Below are 20,241 nucleotides of genomic sequence, written 5' to 3'. Positions count from 1 at the left end.
CTGTGGCTACCTGCTCTGAGCCTACTGGATGAAAGCAGGCCTATTGGCACACAAGGCCAGACAAGCTTGCAGGCCTAGCCTCCTAAATGGCCACCAGCCACAAGGCCAGGCCCAACAACAGAAAGCCCACCCCATAAAACACATTTCCCAACACAATCAAATGCCATCCAGGCCCTGAATGGTGCTTGAAAATTTAATACATTCAAAAAACACCTAAGGAACAGTTGCTTCATCATGCACACACCCATGAGGCCATGACTAGCTTGTGCCTACTAATGACTACTACTACCCACAACATTTATTTTTAAAAGGAATGATAGTTACCAAAATTACATTGTAGTTGCAACAACTGCAATGCCCACAATCAAACAGACACAACAACCACTTCAAAAATCCTCAAATCCAGTGCAGCGATGCAGCAGACAAAAAGAGTGATCTTTCCGGCTCAGAATCCAAAGGCAGAATGAGCAGGAGATGGACAAAGCACTGGGAGGAGCCTGCTGGACAGGAACAGGATGTTGGAGATTCTGTGGCACTTCCTCCCACTCCCCCATTTTAAAAATGGACTCCTTGCACAAAAAAGGACAGACAAATGTCTATCTGAGGAGTTTTTTTCATCCAAATCATCATTTGCAGAACGTTTTATGCTGTTAGAGCTGATATTCTTCTTCAAATTAAAAATGTTACATGTTTGAGTTATCGAGCTTCACCTTGCTTCCGCCGGATGTCGATGGCGCGTCCAAAATGACGTGTTCGCATTCTCTCATTCCCTGTCGCGTTGGATATGAGGTGTTCGGGTTCTCTCGCTCCTTGTCGCATTTGATATGACGTGTTCGCGTACTCACGCTCTCACTCACGGTGGAGAATTACGTGTTCAGGTTCTCTCGCTCCTTGTCCCGTTCCATATATTGTCTTTGCGTCCTCATGCTCTTGCTCGCGGTGGAGAATGACATGTTCAAGATCTCATATTCTCGCGGTGCATGATCGCGAGACGAATGACGTGATCGCGGGCACGAACTGTTGCGAGATAGCGCAAAATGGCTACCAACAATCCAACATCTCGTGGAGCACGCGACCGGATTGGGAAAACCTGTCTGCGAATGCAAGGATCCAGGTAAGGCGATCGCGCAAGGGAGAACGTATTTTTACAGCGCGAGCATGGAAAAAATTTCCAGTACGGTGCGGATCGCGGAAATTTGGGCATTTTCACGCTCTCTGCGGAACGCAAAATGTCAAATTATCGCAATTTACACTAGAGGAACAGAATTTGACACCCAGGTTAGTTAAGACAACCACTGACTGTAGGGGGATTGGGTGCGCTGGATTTTTAAGCATACTACCTGGCTGTGCAACTTCAGTGGCTAGCACAATGGCTAGACGGACTGGGAAGGAAGACGCTGGTGTTACCGGGGAAACCACCTCACGGGCTACTATTGCCCAGAATGCTGCAACCTAAATATAGGATCAAACACATGAGAGTGATGTTAGAGGTGGGCCTGAAATGCTGGGATAGATGTCCAAAATGAGGAGTGGAACTCCTGATGTATGCGCCTGGCCTGGTTTGGTGGGATTCCCCCAGGAGGGAGATGGGTGCCCCTTCAAACATGGTAAGCTGAGAGAATGGGTGGAGGCCGGGGTGACCACAGTCCAGGACTGCTACTAAGATGGAGAGCTACTTCCCCTCAGAAATTCTGGAGTACCACAAACTAGGTCAATGCAGGTTCCTAAATTACCATGCAGTCAGGCGAGGTATGACCGGTCTCTGGGGCAGAGACACACATGAGCCTGACAGACATCCAGTTCTCCAGGCAATGGTAACACTGGGAACCACCAGACACCTGGTAAAATGATTATACAGGGTGCTAATGGAAATGATTAAACCAAATCTGACTCACTTGCAAGAGAAATGGGGGAACTAGTTGGTAGACCTCTGACTGACTTCAAATGGAAGATATCCTTAGAGACCACCAGGAGGGTATCCAGGAATTTAAATGTCAAACTTATACAATTAGATATTATCCACATGACATACCACACACCACATAGACTTAACATCATGTATGGGACAGCTGATAAGAAATGCCCCAGATGTGAAGAATTAGATGCCAACTACTTGCACATGGTATGGGGTTGCAAGGAAATACAAGGGTACTGGCAAAAGATAATCAAGATCCTCAATAGAGTACTGGCACGCACACTGAGACGCAGTCCCGATGTTTGCCTGATTTTTCTTTTCCCGAGACCCAAAGCCTTAAAAATTGGCCACCGGTTTATTGACCTGGCCTTGGTCCTATCCAAAAGTCAAATAGCTTGTAGGTGTTTCTAGGCGGGGGGCCAAAGGTGTCTATCTGGGAGAAAGAAGTTTTGACTTTGGCCAGAGCAGAGGCAAGAGTTCTGGCCCGGGAGGATGAAATAACGAAAAGCCGCAAACACTTAGCTGAACACTGGGCTGAAATAATTAGGGCTTGGGAGTCCAGAAGCTCAGGAGAAGTAGAGAGCAAAAGTGAAGGCCCCACACTCATGTGTGGAGTCCCCCAGGGCTCTGCCCTGAGCCCCATGCTTTTTAATGTTTATATGAAACCCTTGGCGGAGGTGGTCCACCCTTTTGGCGTCAACATTTTTACCTATGCAGACGACACCCAGCTTGTGGTTTTGTTAAAACTAGCTGAGGGGTCGTCTAGCACTCTGGGTCCCTGTCTGGAGGCAGTCGCCAGATGGATGGAACTTTCCTGCCTCAGACTTAATGGGGAAAAAACCTAAATCATGTTATTGGGTAATCCACCACCCAAAATTCTTGCCCCCTTGTGGCCTAAATGCCTGGGACCTCCCCACCCCCTCCCAAGACACAGATAAGAGCCTGGGAGTCTGGTTGGACAGTTCCCTCGACTTCAAGGTCCAGGCCACTAAGACCTCATCTACCTGCTATGGTCTGATGAGAATGCTCAGAAGATTCTTCCCCTACTTACCTTCCAGGCAAGGAGAATCATGGTTCAGGCTTTGATACTCTCTCGCCTGGATTACGGCAATGCTCTCTACTTGGGAGCTCCGAAGGCCACAATCAACAAGCTGCAGGTCAGAACTGTGCCGCTCGACTGCTCTATCAAATTCCATGTAGGCAATCCGCCAAATCTGCTCTCAAAAAGCTGCACTGGCTTCCTATTGCAGCAAGAATACAGTTTAAAGCCATGTGTCTCACTCAGAAAGCAATTTGGAGGACCGGTCCAGCTAATATGCATCCTTTAGTCACTCCCTATCTCCCCTACAGAGCTTTATGCTCTAGCTCATCACACCTGGCTACCCTGCATAAGATAAACAAGGCCCGTTGGGGAGGTCATTCGTTTTCTTTTAATGCCACAAAAATCTGGAACTCCCTTCCTCTTGCTCTCAGAAAGAATAACAACCTGTTGGCATTAAGAAAGCTTTTAAAAACCCATTTGTTCGGAACATCTTGCTAGCACGCCAACCTGTTCTTCTCTGATTCAGACACCAGCGCTGCGAGGCCTCAGGGTAGTCTATGTGCTATATAATTATAATTTTCATTTCATTCCTACTCAATCATGGTAAAGCTAAGAGAGGTTCCCCGGATATGAGTGAGGAGTGTAAAAGACTGTAAAGATGAATGCAAGGGCCCACTCCCCTACCTGTGACCCCCTCCTCCTGCCCCCTCCCTTTTTCAAACAGACAAGAGTTAAGAAATACGTGGTAAATTTACATAAGAGCAAGAATATGAGGAGGGACCCCTGGATAGAGTGGCAGTTAGTTTTTATTTTTGTTTATTATACAAATATAGAGCATAGAAGAAAGTTATATAACCTGCTCAGAGAGCACTACATACTCCAGAATAAGAACATTCTTTAACCACGAGCATGAGGTTTGTACATAAGAAACTAATATGTTTAAGTTAGAAGGATCATGATCAAGATTTGAAAGCTGAATGAGAAATTGTTTTGTTGTCTTATGTTCTCCTACTTTTTAATCTGACTGAGATACTGTAATAGTGAATAAAAAACTATGTACATGCACTGGACAGTATATTGTAAGATGTCAATCAATGAAAAATGCTAATTAAAATATACATTTTTAAATGAATGGCAGGGATACTTTATTCCATATGATACAAGGTCAAACCATCACCTTTGAAACAAGCCATTTAAAACCTTTGGGCGTAGATGTTTCAGAAAGAGAGAGCATGTTTGCAAACATGAAGAATAAAAATAGAACCTCTAGTGCAAGATTAAACACATCAAAAATCTTTTGGATTTTTGTTACAAAAAGATATGGTCAACAGTTCAATACAAGTTACTTTTAAAAAGCTGCTGTAACTCAGAATATGTAGAAACATGAAAGATTCTAACTTTTCTTTAATTATCTAAGGAATGCAAAACATTATATTGTTCTTTCTGCCAGTCACTGTGAGAGAGAAATATTGAGCAGAAGAAATAAAATCAATGTTTCATTTTCATTACTTTAAACAGCTGCTCCTTGACCTGACCTGCTTTTCACTTCATCTACTGCAGCAGGCATTGTGTCATCAGAACTCGCCTGCAATAACTTATTACAGTTAATTTCTGACATCTTTTCTTTCTAATCGGTGACTGAGCATGTCACTAGGAGCCAAGTATAAAGAAATTAGAGCTGTGCATTTTTAAAGGGATTGCAGAGTCCTATGTATTATATAATAATCTTGAAAATCTGGTACCAACCCTCATTACTCTTAAGACAAGAAACTGGTATTTTAGACCACCTTATATCAGAGAAATCTTAGAGGGACTTTGCACCAATCAGATCTCTTGTCTCTAACTTATCTATTACTCTATGTTAGACCAGGCTTTTCCAGCCAGTTTATCCCCAGAATTTTGCTTTTTGGCCTCCTGTTTTTGATGCTGTTTTTGTTAGTTTTAGGACTCTGGGCACTTTGCCACTGCTGAGCAGTGCTAAAGTGCACATGCTCTCTGTGTAAAATGTTAATTTGGATTTGTGTTTCCATAATCAGCTTATTTGATTTACTGCTAAGTCCAGAGTACAATGCACTGTGTGTGCACAGAGCCTCTAACTCAAATGCTGCTAGTGGACCCGCAGCACTGTTTGTGCCACCCACACACGCAGCCTTTCAAAGGCTTCTCAGACCTGACACTGCAGTGTCTTCGCGCAGTCACTACTGTCATGTCGGGCTGGCAAGTGTACCCACTGCTAGGCCCTAAACTTCCCTTTTATCACATGTGAGTCACCCCTATGGTAGGCTCAAGGTACCCCGGTGGGCAGGGTGCAGTGTATATGAAAGGTAGAACGTGTCCTGGTGTGTGTGACATGTCCTGATCGTGAACTACACTGTCATTTCTTTTTACTATGGAACGGCTATCTGTTCCGTAGGATAAAATTGGAGTTTATTTATAACATCTCATAAGTATACCTTTTCATTTGGACAAGAAAGAAGGATGGAGTTTAGAATGCCCAAACTCACAATAGAAAAATGTATATTTTAGTAAAGATGATTTTCATTGTGTTTTTGAAAATACCGCTTTTAGAAAGTGGGTATTTTCTTGCTTAGCCATCCTGTGTGCCTCTGCTGGTCTGTGGATTGACTGTCATGCTTTGGAGTGGCTAGGGATGTGCATTTACTGTAGACAGCCACTGGGGGAAGATTGAGGTGTGCCTTTCCTGCATGCGTCAAGACTCGGCTAAGTAGACCCAGGTTCCATTTAGAGTAGAGGGAGGAGATTTCCTTGCACCTGAATGGGCCTGGTCTGCCTTACACAATGCTGTCTCCATCTCCTGCTGGGAAGCTGGACCAGAGAGGACAGAACTGGTTTTGACTGAGCACAGAGCCTTTCTGCCACAAGAAAACAAAGAGAAATAGAATATAAATAAAAGGTCCCAGAACTTTATAATACTTCTGGACTCAAGAGGAACCTCGGCCAAGGAGAAAAGCTGGGAAAGCTGAAGGTGAAGTACTACCCCTTTGCTGTGTGTTGTCTGGGGTTCAACGCAAATCAAATCAAATCAGGGATATCCGTACAGCGCACATATCACTCGAAAGTCTCATGGCGCTTGCAGACGGCTCTGATGGAATACTTGTTTAGCTGTCAAATAGCAATGATTTCAATTTTTTGCAAATTCAGTTAGGTTCTGAGATGGTGTGTAAGTTAAAATGGAGTTTGTTCCAGGATACAGGAGCAAGATAGGATAAAGACCTTCCTCGCTGTGCGGATTCTGATGGGCGTGAAAAGGGATTAATTGCTCGATCAAAGCGACCTACAGGGCTGGTACCAACGTCATTTTTGGGACAAATACCCTGAGCTTTTTCCATACATATTTTTATGTGTCAGACAGAGGGTCTTAAACGGGACTCTCTGTCTGACAGGAAGCCAGTGTAGAGATCTGAGACAAGGGGCAGACGGGGAGCTTCCGAACCAGTCTGGCCGCAGTGTTCTGCAAGATTTGGAGTTTAGTCAAAAGGCCTTTGTTTATTGAGGACAGCAGGGCATTTCCCTAGTCTATACAATGTATTGCCAGACCCTGTACTAATGGTTTCCTGGCCTCCGCAGGGATCCATTTAAAACCTTTAGAAGATTTCACATTACTCCAAAACATGAGCCAATTATGTGGTTAATCTGATTTTTCATTGACATCTGACTGACCATGTGGAAGCCTAAATTCTGGACCGTTGGTTTAGGTGTTGGACAAGGTCGAAGGTTTAGGGGCCACCAGTCTTGAGACCAATGCTCGTGGGCCTTGCCGAAGAGCATGATCTTGGACTTGCATCCGTTTAATTGGAGCTGATTTGTACACATCCACCTGTCAATGTGGTACATAAATTTTTGTAAACGCTGTTTTGTTTCTGATGGGTCTGGGCTGAGAGTGACCAGGGTCTGCGTGTCGTCAGCATACGACACAACATCAAAACCATAGGATCTGATCACCCCGGCCAGTTGAGTCATGTAGAGATTGAAAAGAGTCGGACTCAAGATAGAGCCCTTTGGCACTTCCATCTTGACTGGTCTGTTACATGAGAAAATGTTTCCCACTTGGACCGTTGTAACACGGTCTGTTAGATAGCTTTGAAACCATTTTAGGGCATTCACCTGACACCAATCTCCCAGAGCTGGTGTACTTGAATACTTTGGGAGATGGTGTCAAAGGCAGCAGACAGGTCGAGTAGGACAAGAATTATTGACTGACGTTTGTCAAGTGCTAATCTGATGTTATCTATTACCTCCACAAATGCAGTCTCTGTGCTATGGGCCGCCCTGAAGCCTGACTGTGAAGGATCCAGTAGCCCATGGTTCTCTAGATAGGTAACAAGCTGTTGGTTTACTAATGATTCCAACATTTTCCCGAAATAGGGAAGCAGCCAAATAGGCCAATAATTCAGGCAAAGTTTAGGATCAGCTGTGGATTTTTTTAGAATAGGCCTAACTTTGGCAGCTTTCCATGAATTAGGGAATTCAGCTTCCGATATTGATTTTTTAAATAGGTTAGTTAATTTTCCCAATACTACCGGCGCGATGTTTAAAAGAATTTGGGAGGAACCGTGTCAGTGGACGAACCTGATTTAATTTTCTGCATGACAGTTGCCACTGACTCGGAGCTACAACTGACAAATTCGTTCAGGGTATGCAGAGGTTCTGAAGGTACACTAGATGCATGTTCTGAAAAATCATAGATTTTTTGGAGTGTAAAGGAGTGGTGGATTGGAAAGAGAATCAATTCATTCTTGGGAATTTGGGGTTACTGACTGGGTAGGAGGGGATGTGCATTCTTTTAGAATTCTATAAAGCTCCTTACAGGAGTTTTCTGCCTTGTCTCAATCGATTCAAAAGGAATATTTTTTTTTGCTTAATATCCTCCATGTAGCTCAAGCAGTTGTTGTAAGGTTGATGTTTCCCTCCTGACTTGACTGAGACAGACTAAAATGTTTTGAGAATAGAGATGGAGTGACTTTGCGCCAAGACCTACGCCATATTAGTTCATTTATGGGGTCCTCTTCAATCCTATGGGCAGAAATGGTAAATTTTCTTAAATAATGATCTGACCATAGCAGTGGGGTAGGAGATTCAACATCAATATCTGAAGAGTTTGAAAAAAGGACATCAAGAGTATGGCCTGCGTTATGGGTGGGACCTGCTATTAGTTGGGACAATCCTAATATATTCATATTTGTTATCAGCTGATCTGTATCCGAATTCAACAATATTTCAGTCCCCAAAATCCCAAATTAGGAAAAAGGAATCTGATGGCAGTAGTTGTGGGGTGATTATCTCAAATAATGTATCTAAGAAGTCGCTTTTTGGACCAGGAGGGTGGTATATTAGGGCTCCCCTCCAGGTGCCACCAATTAGGCCTTCAATCCTGAAGATACATAGCTCTAGCTGGCCTGAACTTTTGATTTCTATGAGGGTATTGGTCAGGCCAGGGGTGGCCGCTATGATTAGACCTCCTCCTCTTGCTTCTTTCCTGTCTACTCTGGTTATGTTATATTGGGGTGGAAAGGTGACCTGTACGTTGGTAGAGGTGTGCTCATGTAGCCAGGTTTCCGTGACAAAGCAAATGTCGAGTGACTCCATATCAGTGAGGCTCCATATCTCCATTGAAATCTTCGGGATGGAGCGTGCATTAAGGTAGATGGCACTTAATGGTTTAGGGGTTCTGCAATTTTTTGGATCATGAGATGTTTGAACTATATTTGAGAAAAAAGGGCCAGTTGTGCGCCATACACCCATAGTTCTATTGATTCTCCTCGTCAATGTGTCGGGAAGTCTGAGATGTGGTTTGTTAAGATCTTTTAGCGCATTACTGGAATATTTCAGCATTGTCATAGTGGCTGCTAATAAATGTATGATACCAGAATAGGAGCTAAGACTACAAATTAAACAAGATGCAGGGTTTGTGGCAGCTAGCAGCGCTCAGGAGCAGACGGGTTCAGACGGGCTTGCCTTAGGCGCGCCACTGTGTACGTCTGCCCCATGTCCCACTTTATATAGGGTGGACAGCTAATGGTGGGAGCTAGAATGCTGACCATGGCTTCAGGTCGGGCAGACGGTAGTGGTTTAGATGCCTTAGCGTCCCTACCTACAATCGGCACACGCCGTGACGGACCAGGGACTAGGTAGCAGATTGGTGCAAGTGAGTATATTTAAAGTTTGCAAGTGCTATCGGCACAATTAAAACTGAATAAACTAGTTGATATGAGCGGGTGAATTAAAATTCTGAAATGGTTTCAGCTCAATTTCGATCTGCTATACTCACAAGAGTGCCGGGTTGGCCTGCAGTGGCTGTTTCTGCCAAGGAAAGGATAAAGACTTTGTTGTGTGTCGTGTCTCCTGCTTAAAGTAGAGCTTGCCTTCTAAGGATTACATTTTAATTACTGTGTAGTGGATTTTTGTCATTTTGGTCTTGTTTGGTTCAGATAAAGCAGACCTATTTTTCATAGCCGATGTGGTGTCCATTTGTGGTGTTTTCGCTGTATTACTGTATGTGTGCACAAATGCTTTACATTCTGCCTCTGAGATAAGCCTGTCTGCTCATGCCAGGCTACCAAGGGGGTGAACAGGGGTTATTTTAGAAGTGTATCCCCCTTACCCTGAATGGGATAAAAGTTCACTTCGTGTTCAAAGGTGAAACCCATTGCCAACTAGAGACACCCCTTTCTAACACTCTAAAATCATTGTTTTCGACAGTACACTTCCTAGGTCGAAATGTTCGAAATAACTAAAGATAACAGAGTGAACCTGCATATTATCATCTCTGGGAGCAGTACAAACCATATCATGGTCATCTGCTTTCCTTTAGTTGATTGAATGGGGAAATTAGTTGAAGATTTGTATGAAACACACTTAATTGGGTTTCTAATAATATATTCAATAGAGTAAGCTTCCTAGGGTTGTGATTGGCCCAAACTCTATTGGAAGCATCCATTTTTGTATAGGTTAGGGATTGCATGGGAAGTTAGCATGTAGATTACATCTGCACAGATGCACTTCATACCAAAGAAAAATGAACCTACTTCACCTTTTGTAAAGTGAATTCTTTTGCTGTTTTTTTTATTGCTGGTTTTTAGATACTGCACCTTAGGGCACCTCAGCCTTGTGCCCACTGTGTATGATCTGACCCCTAAAGCATGTTGACTGTAGCCAGTCCCTGATTGGTCCATTTAGTTCTCCTTTAAACCCATAAAATATGGAGTAGAAACTGCACCCATGCTATGGAATTTTGAATTAAGGACTGCAGCACTTATTGTGCCATCCCCTATTGTGAGAAGGAAAACATGGCTTCAGGTCTACCATTGTAGCCTGAGTTCTGCAGTGCAAAACTGCGGTGCAACCTATTAAAATAACCCTTTTTGACAGTCACTCCTATGTAGAGAGTGTGCCTTGTATTTAAAAGTGAGACATGTTGACAATTAATGTTAAAACGTCAATACAGTAACAAGGACCAAATCTCTATTTTCGATGGGCCGGGTCTAGATATCCAATGTAGAAAACCAGAGTGCCGAGTAAAATGTTAATACTGCTAATTTGATAAAAGGACCAGCTCAAAAACTATTTAAAAATCCAATTTAATGTTGAAGGCAGGTGTTTAATAACTGGTAAGGTAAAATAACGTTTAGAAAATTAGCAATTATCTGCCTAATCTGGCAGGAGGCTAATTTCCAATAGCTCTCCAGCTATTCCCAGCCAGTGCCCAGCCTTGAATGAGGTGAGACATTTCTTCCAGGAGCATATAATAGGCTGGCCTGAGTTGGCAGAAATGATTCTCCTGAGCTCAATAGAATATAAAGGCTGGGGACTATGCACCTCCTGTTGACTTCCCAGTGTCACATCCTGCATGACATTTCTATCCGAAGCACATGTAAAGGTTTTCCATCCTTCAAGTGGCGCAAACAGGATGTTAAGACAATTCTGTCTCAATGATGAAGGACCTTGTTTTGTTGTGTTAGACCTCTGCCTCTTGGTTTATCGTGGCTGCAGTGCCTGATTCAAAGTGGAATTTCTTGTTAGTTCTGAGGGGGGAAGAGTGGCTCTAGGATTATCATAGTACACAACCTACACACACCTTCAGTCAAGCGTATTGTGGCCAAAGACTTTTCCCATCTTGAAAATTACCTAAGATGTAGAATTGTAGGGCTGTTTGCAGTGAGACAAGCAGGACCTCCTCTAAAATTAAGGTAGATCCTGGCCTGGGAAACGTAACTCCAGTGTTCAGAAAGTCTTTGTGTGATCTCCACTTGATGTACATAATCTTGTAGATTGTCTCCCATCCCTCCATGTAATGTCCATGGCTCTATTGATTTCTAACTAGGCATGAACTTTATTCAGAATATTACATAAATACCAATTCATACAAGGTAAATCTCAGGCTGGAGGAAAAAGTGAAGTAAAATATTCAAGTTCTCTGTTTCCAAGATCGCAAAAGTGAGGAAATAATTGAGGCAAACTCTTAATTCGATCTCCATAAATACCTCAGGTATCCCTCAAATTCCATCAGAGATGCTGTTCTTAAGACTAACTACACAAAAACGTACCTGCAAACAAGAAAACAAGACTTGAACACTGCTGCCGCAAGACAAAAAGAGCACCAGTTTCACAGCCTAAGCAACACAGAAATGTCACAATGTCTTGATTCCACCTACAATAGTGAAGCCATAGAAGGGAGAACCACAGACCTATGGCAGTATTGTGGGTAAGCCCTTCTTTACTCTGTAGCTACTGGCCACCAGCAGTTCGAGCCGGATGCAGTTTCAAAGGAAGGAACCACCAACCATCCACACACTGTGTGCCCGCACTGCTGCACAACATGCTGGGACCATCTCATGTAAAATTGGGCGTTGCTAAAGGGCAGGGTGCAAAGGATTCACAGTTAGTTAATGCACTGTAGTTTTGAGTTCCAGGGTCACGAGGAAGCAAACGGAGCAGCTGCACAACCAGAATATATTTACTGCAATTAGTGACTGCTGAAAAACCATCCTAAAGTTTGCAATGTTCATTAGGTGAGATATAAATGATACACATACATTTACTGCTCCCACTTCCCATTGACACCTAGAATTAGTTTGACACAAGTTTGCAGTCTATTTGTCTCTTTGAAATGTGTCTCAAATTCAAATAATTCAAATTCGTCTTTATTCGATCATGAGCAATAATAAAAGACACATAACACAATACAGGGCAAATAAAAAATACATAACTTTTCCTAAAAATATATCAAACAGCTCGTCATTTAATTATTTGAAAATTCTAAACACATACCAACAATAAAATGAATATAAAATAGTTATATATCCTTTCCTCTAAAAAAAGGGATAAAAAACATAAAAGAAACATTGTATCCATATTACAAAGTTTTAGCAGCAAATTTCATTTTTATGAGCAAGTAGATTGAAGTCGTTAAAACACAGTGCACTCAGCATTATCATGTTACGTAGACCCCTGCATACTAGTCCTTTTAAGGATCCACGTCCAACTCCAGAACTTGGCCATAGCAATATCTATGACTTCACTAATATCGTTTTTTATGATACACAAAGCCGTTTGAGAAGATCTTGTGCCTAGTAAAGTACAAACCGGCTTGAGCCATTTATGACGAGGACCCTTGTAAGCAGGGCACACAAACAAAACATGCAATAAGGTCTCTTCCTCACATGGGCAGAAATAGCATTTGGTATCTTGATTGGTATCCCATTTTTTAGTAAAAGATTTTAGGGGGAAAGAGCCCACTCTAAATTGGTGGTAGAGTTTCCTGTCACCTGGGCTCGTAATGGTGTTCCAGTAGGCCTCCAGCCTGAATTGTATTTTGTGATCCAGAAAAATATCAGTTAGGGAAGCACCGTTCACCCGAGACAAAGGCTTTAGGCTAACCATATTCCTATATAGGGCTTTAAAATCTGTTTTTGAGGGCGGAATCATTCTCTTCAGGGTCCTCCCAGAGGTGGGCGAGGCCCATTTCCGATAGGGTGGCCTTGATCTTTTGGAGCCATGTGATTTTGTTAGATTTGTCAGCATCTCTTGTGTGTTTAACTGCTTGCGCATAAGTAGCCAACTCCGGGGTGGTCCAAAGTCTTCGCCAATAGGCGAGAGGTTTAAAGCCTGCAGCTTCCTCAAACGAGATACAAGCCAGATCTGCAAGTAGTGGTCTGAGTGGTGTCGATTGTGGGAGGCCGGTCAGGGCCCTCAGAAACCTGTTTTGTGCTTGGACTAATGGAACTAGATTTTTGAAGCCCTAAAGTTCAGCGCCATAAATAATTGAGGCTCTGACCTTCCCTTGATAGATAGCTGTAGCCAGAGCTATTGGTTTAGTTTGGGATAATCGATGTTCTTTTAAAAGGGCCCCTGCTAATTTGTTGTGCCTTAAGACTAACAGATCCGTCTGTGGCTTCCAGTTCATCCTGTTGCCCATCGTTATGCCCAGATATGTAAAGGAGTCGGTTTGTTCCAAGGACGAATTATTCATTTGCAGTCTAGCTCTCACATTTTTATGTTTGTGTAAGACCATGAACTTAGTCTTGTCAACATTGACTACTAGGTCATGGTCATTACAAAAAAGACTGAAATGGTTGAGGGCTCTTAGCAGACCAGCTTGAGTTTTAGACAGAATCAGAGTATCGTCTGCAAACATTAACAAAGGAACCCTTGATCCAGCAAGAGTAGGGGCGTCCATAGGATAATCGATGTAGTATGAGATAACATTATTTATGAACAACAAGAAGAGTGTAGGGGCGAGAACACACCCCTGCCGAACTCCCTTGTTCACAGGAAAACGTTCTGTTAACTCACCCTGTTGACCCCATCGGACTTGGGCATAGGTAGATTCATGTAATGTTATCTATACTACTATTATAAAGGAAGAACTTTGAGGCTTTGAGGCTTTGAGGCGGATAAACTGGGGAACCACAGTGCCAATCCACACACCCGATACATCGTTGGAATCCTCAGGGTGTGCAGATGGACATAGGCTATATACATTTTATAAATAGGTTATATTTAAAAAATTTACATTTAAAAAAAAGTAGTCCCCTCGAAGTAGTGCCGTCCACGACCTGCGTGCTGACGTCATCCAGGAACGTGAGGAACGCAAGGAGGAGCGGCGGACATGGCGCGGGGGAGGAACACTGACGAGCGGCACACAGGCGGTGAGCAGCAGCAGACCGGCGGAGCGGCGAAGAGCACTGAACTGAGGAGCAGCTGCTGAGCGGCGGACATGGCGCGGGGGAGGAGCACTGATGAGCGGCGCACAGGCGGTGAGCAGCAGCAGACCGGCGGAGCGGCGAGGAGCACTGAACTGAGGAGCGGCGGACATGGCACGGGGAGGAGCACTGACGAGCGGCCGACAGGCGGTGAGCAGCAGCGGACTGGCGGAGCGGCGAGGAGCACTGAACTGAGGAGCGGCAGCTCAGGTAAGGCTCCGGGGGACAATGTCGGGGCAGGCGGGGGTCGGGGCACGCGGGGGATGGGGAGTTACAACAAAAAGGCTCCGGGGGAAAATGTCAGGGCAGGCGGGGGTCGGGACAGGCGGGGGACCCTCTGGCATAATTGTGCTCAAGCTCCCGACTCCCGCCGGCCGCTCCATACTCTCTGAACACCTACTCTTATCCCTGCAACCTCTGCTCATCCTCGCCTCCCTGCAAACAGAGCGCCAGAGCCCCACTTACCCAGAAAGCTCCCCAGTGCCTCAGGCGCTGCTGCTGGCCACCACTGCAACACTGGGCCTCTGGCATAATTGTGTGAGGTAAGCCTCCGGAGGACAATGTCAGGGCAGGCGGGGGTCGGGGCAGCCGGGGACGGGGCGGATGGGGGCCCGGGATGATGGCAAATATCGGGGCAGGCGGGGGTCGGGGAAGCCTGATTGTTCGCGGACAAGGTCGGGAAGGGCTGCTAGTAATAAAATATAAGATCTCCGTGGGCATCCATTGTTTCTTAAGACTGTCCCACAGCTTGTTGCGGGGCACTAGATCAAATGCAGATTTAAGATCTATAAATGCTGCGTACAAGGTCCCCCCAGTTAACGTGTCTATTAACCTCTTACACCAACTCTGGGTTTGAAAGGACCTAGAACACATTAATACCTGTTCCATATCCATTGTATATCCGTAGCATCTGAAAATTAGAGGTTTGAATCCAGTTCCCTTGTGGGTGGCAGGCTAATCTTTTCTTAACACAATCAACGCGCAGTGCTTTAGCCGAGCTACTCTTGAGTGTTGAGATCAAGAGGAAACCAGGCCAAAGGGCAGAACGATAATAGCATCTGAGACAGATTGCTTTCATCAATTAACTAACTTGATTTGTCTGGTAGCCAGTCTTATGGTTCAAAGAGAAATGAGAGCATTAACCTGCTATAGGAGTCACTCAGCAGAAGAGCATATTATATTATTTTAGAATCAATCCTAGTCGTCATGGTTAAAACTCAGATCTTCGGGGGGCGTGGCTTAGCGCCCGAAGAGGTCGGCGGCTCCGATGTGAGCGCTCCAGGTCGTCAGGGGGATTTGCTCTCTTCCGCACACCACCGCTACCTGCCAGGAGCATTTTCCGACATCGGAACATGAGGGGAATGTAACACTTGCAGTTTGGAGCAGCGTTTCAGCATTTACATGACTTTTCCAGCGCGTCTCTGAGCGGCCGCGGCTCTCTGGCGGCCACGACCGCCATTTTGTTTTACATTGCGCGTCTCAACGCGCACTTCGCCACGGATGATGCCTGTCACCTACAGCACTCCTGACATCGGCAATTGCTCATGGTGAGCTAATTTCCTCATTGTCAGCCTGCTACTGCCCCTAATTTGCTTGCGCTGAGCTGTGTGGGGTTTACTCATCAACATTGCAATTTTGGCGGCCATTTTCTTTTATGTGGAGCGTTTCCCTCACAGACTGTTTGCACATGCCATATGTGTTTGCTCCCTACTGGGCGTAATGTTACTTCCTTGTGCTCTTCCACATCTGGATTATGTGCATCTTGGTGGCTCCTTGCTCTTCCTAAGTGTTTTCTGACTGGTGCATTTGCCTCAAGCTGCCCTTTTTCATCGTGAGGATTTGCTTCCCCTGATGGGCTTTCCCTTCGCCATCATACGCCACTCGGTGCACCCCACTGGCATGGATACTCTCCGCTTTGCTCTCAGACGTAAGGGCTTTTTGGCATAGGTGTATAGCTGTTATTTTGTACCTTTATGGGATCCTTTGACGCTCCCAGGTGGTGAAGAGAGAGCTTCCTTCAGTCTATATTCCTTGGTGCCTATCTGTCTCTGCTGGTTAGGGTGCTCCTTCTTGCAGCCACGCATGGAGTTCTCCTGAAGCTAACTTATCTTCTGTTCTCTATCTGGGGGTGATTCTTATTTTATGGAGAGGCGCGCAGCTGCACGTATGTCCAAAACCCCAAAACGTGTTTTCATCAAAAATTCAAAAGTCTTCTCTGCATTGGCGCATCTGGAAACTTCTAAGGAACTTGCTGTCCAAATGTCGCAGTCCAGCGCGGAACATCCAGTTCAACCTTCTGGAAAGGATACATCGAAACGCCTCAAAAAAGATATTCCATCACCGACAGGTTCCACCTCGGCTGTATCCATGGAGCTGCTGCTGGAGGAGATACGTGCTCTCCGACCTTTCATGGAGGAAACTAATTCCAAGCTGCAAGTTCTGACAGACAACTGGTCACAGATGGATGCAAGAGTCACTACAGTGGAACGTTCTATATCTTCTCTTCAAGAGTCATCTTCCAAGGTGGCGTACATGCAGTCGCAGATTTCCTCTCTCCAGAAGCAGGTTGAGGAGCTTGAGAACCGCAATAGACGCAACAACCTTCGACTCTACGGCTTGGCGGAGAACTGCGAGGGGAATGATCCCATTGCTTTCTTTAAGTCATTCTTACCTAAACTTCTTCACTTGCCCGAAGGCACCACGCTCAACATCCAACGAGCACACAGGCTTGGCCGAATGTCTTCAACTTCCTCCACTTCTTCACGTCCAAGAGGAGTTATCATGTATTTTCTAGAATACACCGATCTTCTCAAAGTCCTTTCAGCGGCACGTGCCTCCCCTGGCCTTACATGGTCAGGTTCCACTCTCTTTTTCTCTCAGGATTACGCCAGAGCTACAGCCAGCCGCCGTAAAGCCTTCTTGGATATGCGACCAGAGCTTCGTTCTATTGGAGCCAGATATGGTTTCCATCCTTGCCTGTTCAGAGTTACTCACAACAACAAAACAACGACCTATGAAGATCCTGTTCGCCTCCGGAGTTTCCTGAACTCTGCGCAAGCATCTGAGATGGACCTATCCAGTTCCTCATCAGCTTTTCCTCCATGACTTTCATGTGCCATTGTCCTGCTTTCCTAATCAGTCAGCGTAATTAATACTGGTTGTTTCCCTGTTTGCATTTTTCATGTTTCCCCACACCTTTTTCTCCCTTTTATTTATCTATTTACTTATCTATTTTTTCTCTTTGTATGACTCTTTTTGAATCTCTTTTGTTCCCTTCTGTTTCTATAATGTAGTTACATGTTGTTCACTACTGTTTGCCATTTTGTTTTCATTCTCTAATTCCATCATGTTTTCTTTTTTCCAATTTTTTTTACTGTTCTTTCTTCTCTCCCGCAGATTTTTACAAGTTACAGTATGTCTCCCCCTCGATTTGGTAGTTCGCTTACGTTGGATGTCTTCCCTCCTCCAGTTGGCGCTCCCCCCTCAGCCCTTTTTTCTCGTCTCCTCTCCCCGGTGATCGTCCTTCCCCAGTTTCTCCCTCCGTAAGTATGTTCCCATCCCTCTCCCTGCTGTTTGCTACTTCCTTTTTGTCTTTCACCCTATTCTTTTCCCTGGTTTTCCTTGGTTCACAGGTGTCTTCCTTTTTTTTACCTTCGACTACTTTTGCATTACAACTTTTTTCATACCTTTCTCTCTTTTACTTACATTTCTATATTCTGTTTCCTCATTCAACAGGTTTCTATCATCACTGTTTTACTCTTTATTCTTCTTCCTTATTCCCTTTTTCACTTCCATTTTATATTACCTCTTCTTGACTTTCGTATCCTCTTAACTCACTCTTTTCTTCTGGGTACTTCTCATATTCTTTTTTCTCTCACTGACATTTTCTCTCTTACTTCTGTATTATGTCGTTGAAAATTGTCACATGGAATGTTAGGGGTATTAATTCTCCCATTAAACGTCAGAGAATTTTGCCGCACCTTGCACGTTTAAATGTTGATGTTGCTTTTCTACAAGAAACTCATTTGTCTGCTGATGAATCTGTTAAATTGAAGAGAAGTTGGGTGGGTGATGTTTACTATTCATCGGGAGATGGTAAGCGTAACGGAGTAGCCATTCTATGTCACAAAAATCTCTCTCACTCTTTGCTTGCTCAGGAGTCAGACGATGCTGGTCGCTGTACATATGTTAAGCTCTCTATTAAGAATGTTCCAATTTCCCTTCTCAATGTCTATGCCCCCACTACTGGTGATCCTACTTTTTGGCATACTTTCTCCTCTCACATTACCAGATTTATTGATGACAACTTTATTTTAGCAGGGGACTGCAATCAACCCCTTGATCCCTTTTTGGATAGGAATTCCAAAGCTCATTTTATTCCTAATAAGTCACATAAATCCTTTTCTCAAGCCATCTCCCAACATAAGCTCACTGATGCTTGGCGCTTATGTAACCCAGCCCTGCAGGAATTCACTTTTTACTCTCCATGTCATCATTCCCAATCTCGGATTGATTATATTTTTGTTACTCACAACATTGTCCAAACCCTTACCCATGCAGAGATTGGTCCGATTTTACTTTCAGACCATGCCCTCACTTTGGTTCAACTTGACATCCTTCCTAAATCAGTTGGACCCAGGCGATGGCGCTTTAATAACTCCCTTCTCTTAGACCCTAAGTTTACTGCATCCTTCACTGATTTTTTTGATGAATTTTTTTCACTTAACGACACTCCCTCCATTCCCAAGCACACTATTTGGGACGCCTTTAAGGCTGCGGCAAGGGACTTTATAATTGGCTTTGTGGCGAAAAAACGGAGGGCTGCTCGAAGCTTTACAGCTGCTCTCCTTCTTGACATTAAGAAATTGGAGCATTCTTATTTTACCTCCCGATCACAGGAAAGTCTAACAGCCCTGATTAATGCTAAAATGAAATTCAACAAAAATCCACAGAAGACGCCTCTTTATATTTATTGAAATCGAGTGCCAAGTTTTATGGGGGCAAAAACAAGGCTGGGAAGGTTTTAGCTAACTATCTCAAGGTAAAGCACAACAAATTCAATATTGAATCAATCTATGACACACAATCTGTTCTCAAACATACAGATACAGACATTCTTGCTGAATTTTCTGCCTTTTACAAAACTTTATATTCTTCTGAAACTCAAACTTCTTCTCACTCCCTCGACCATTTTTTCTCCAACATCCAAAAACCAGCTCACCTCCCGCTTGACCTTTCTCATTTAGAGCTTGGCATTTCCCAACAAGAGCTGACCGCTGCACTTCAGAATATTCAAAAAGATAAGGCTCCTGGGCCAGATGGCTTTACTGTTGAGTTTTTTCTTCACTTTTCAAAATTGCTCATCCCGAAATTACATTCCCTCATTGACGCCTTCCTCACCTTGGGTTCTTCCTCAGGTTCTTTCTCAGATGCACATATTTGTCTTATACCGAAGGAGGGGAAGGATCCTCAATATTGTAAGAATTACAGACCAATTTCCTTGGTCAACATCGATTATAAAATATTTGCGAAGTCTCTCGCGGCACGTCTCGATCTTCTTCTCCCGGATCTTCTGGGTGAGGAACAGTCGGGTTTTGTTAAGAGCCGTTTCATTACTGATAACACTAGACTACTATTTGATGTTTTATCTAAGTCCCGCCACTTGCCCCATTCCCTTGCGGCCATTGCCCTTGATGCTGAAAAGGCATTTGACAGAGTTGAATGGCCCTATCTTTTTCACACCCTTCGTTGGTTTGGTTTTGGTCCTACTTTCATTTCTCTGATTTCCTTACTTTACTCCAACCCACGTGCAGCTGTTTACGCCAATGGTCAAATATCCTCCTTTTTTGCTTTAAACAGAGGTGTCCGCCAAGGATGCCCCCTGTCTCCTTTTCTTTTTAACTTGGCCTTAGAACCCTTTCTATCTAAGCTTCGTCAAAACCCCACTATTCAAGGCTTTCACATTTCAGACTCCCAAATTAAGCTGGCTGCATATGCGGACGACATTCTTCTTTTTATCTCCAACCCCACCACTTCGATTCCCGCCTTCCTTGCTGAAGTAA

Source organism: Lissotriton vulgaris, chromosome 6 (assembly GCF_964263255.1).
Source record: "Lissotriton vulgaris chromosome 6, aLisVul1.2, whole genome shotgun sequence".
NCBI lineage: Eukaryota > Metazoa > Chordata > Amphibia > Caudata > Salamandridae > Lissotriton > Lissotriton vulgaris.
Note: the sequence above shows the minus strand (reverse complement) of the source record.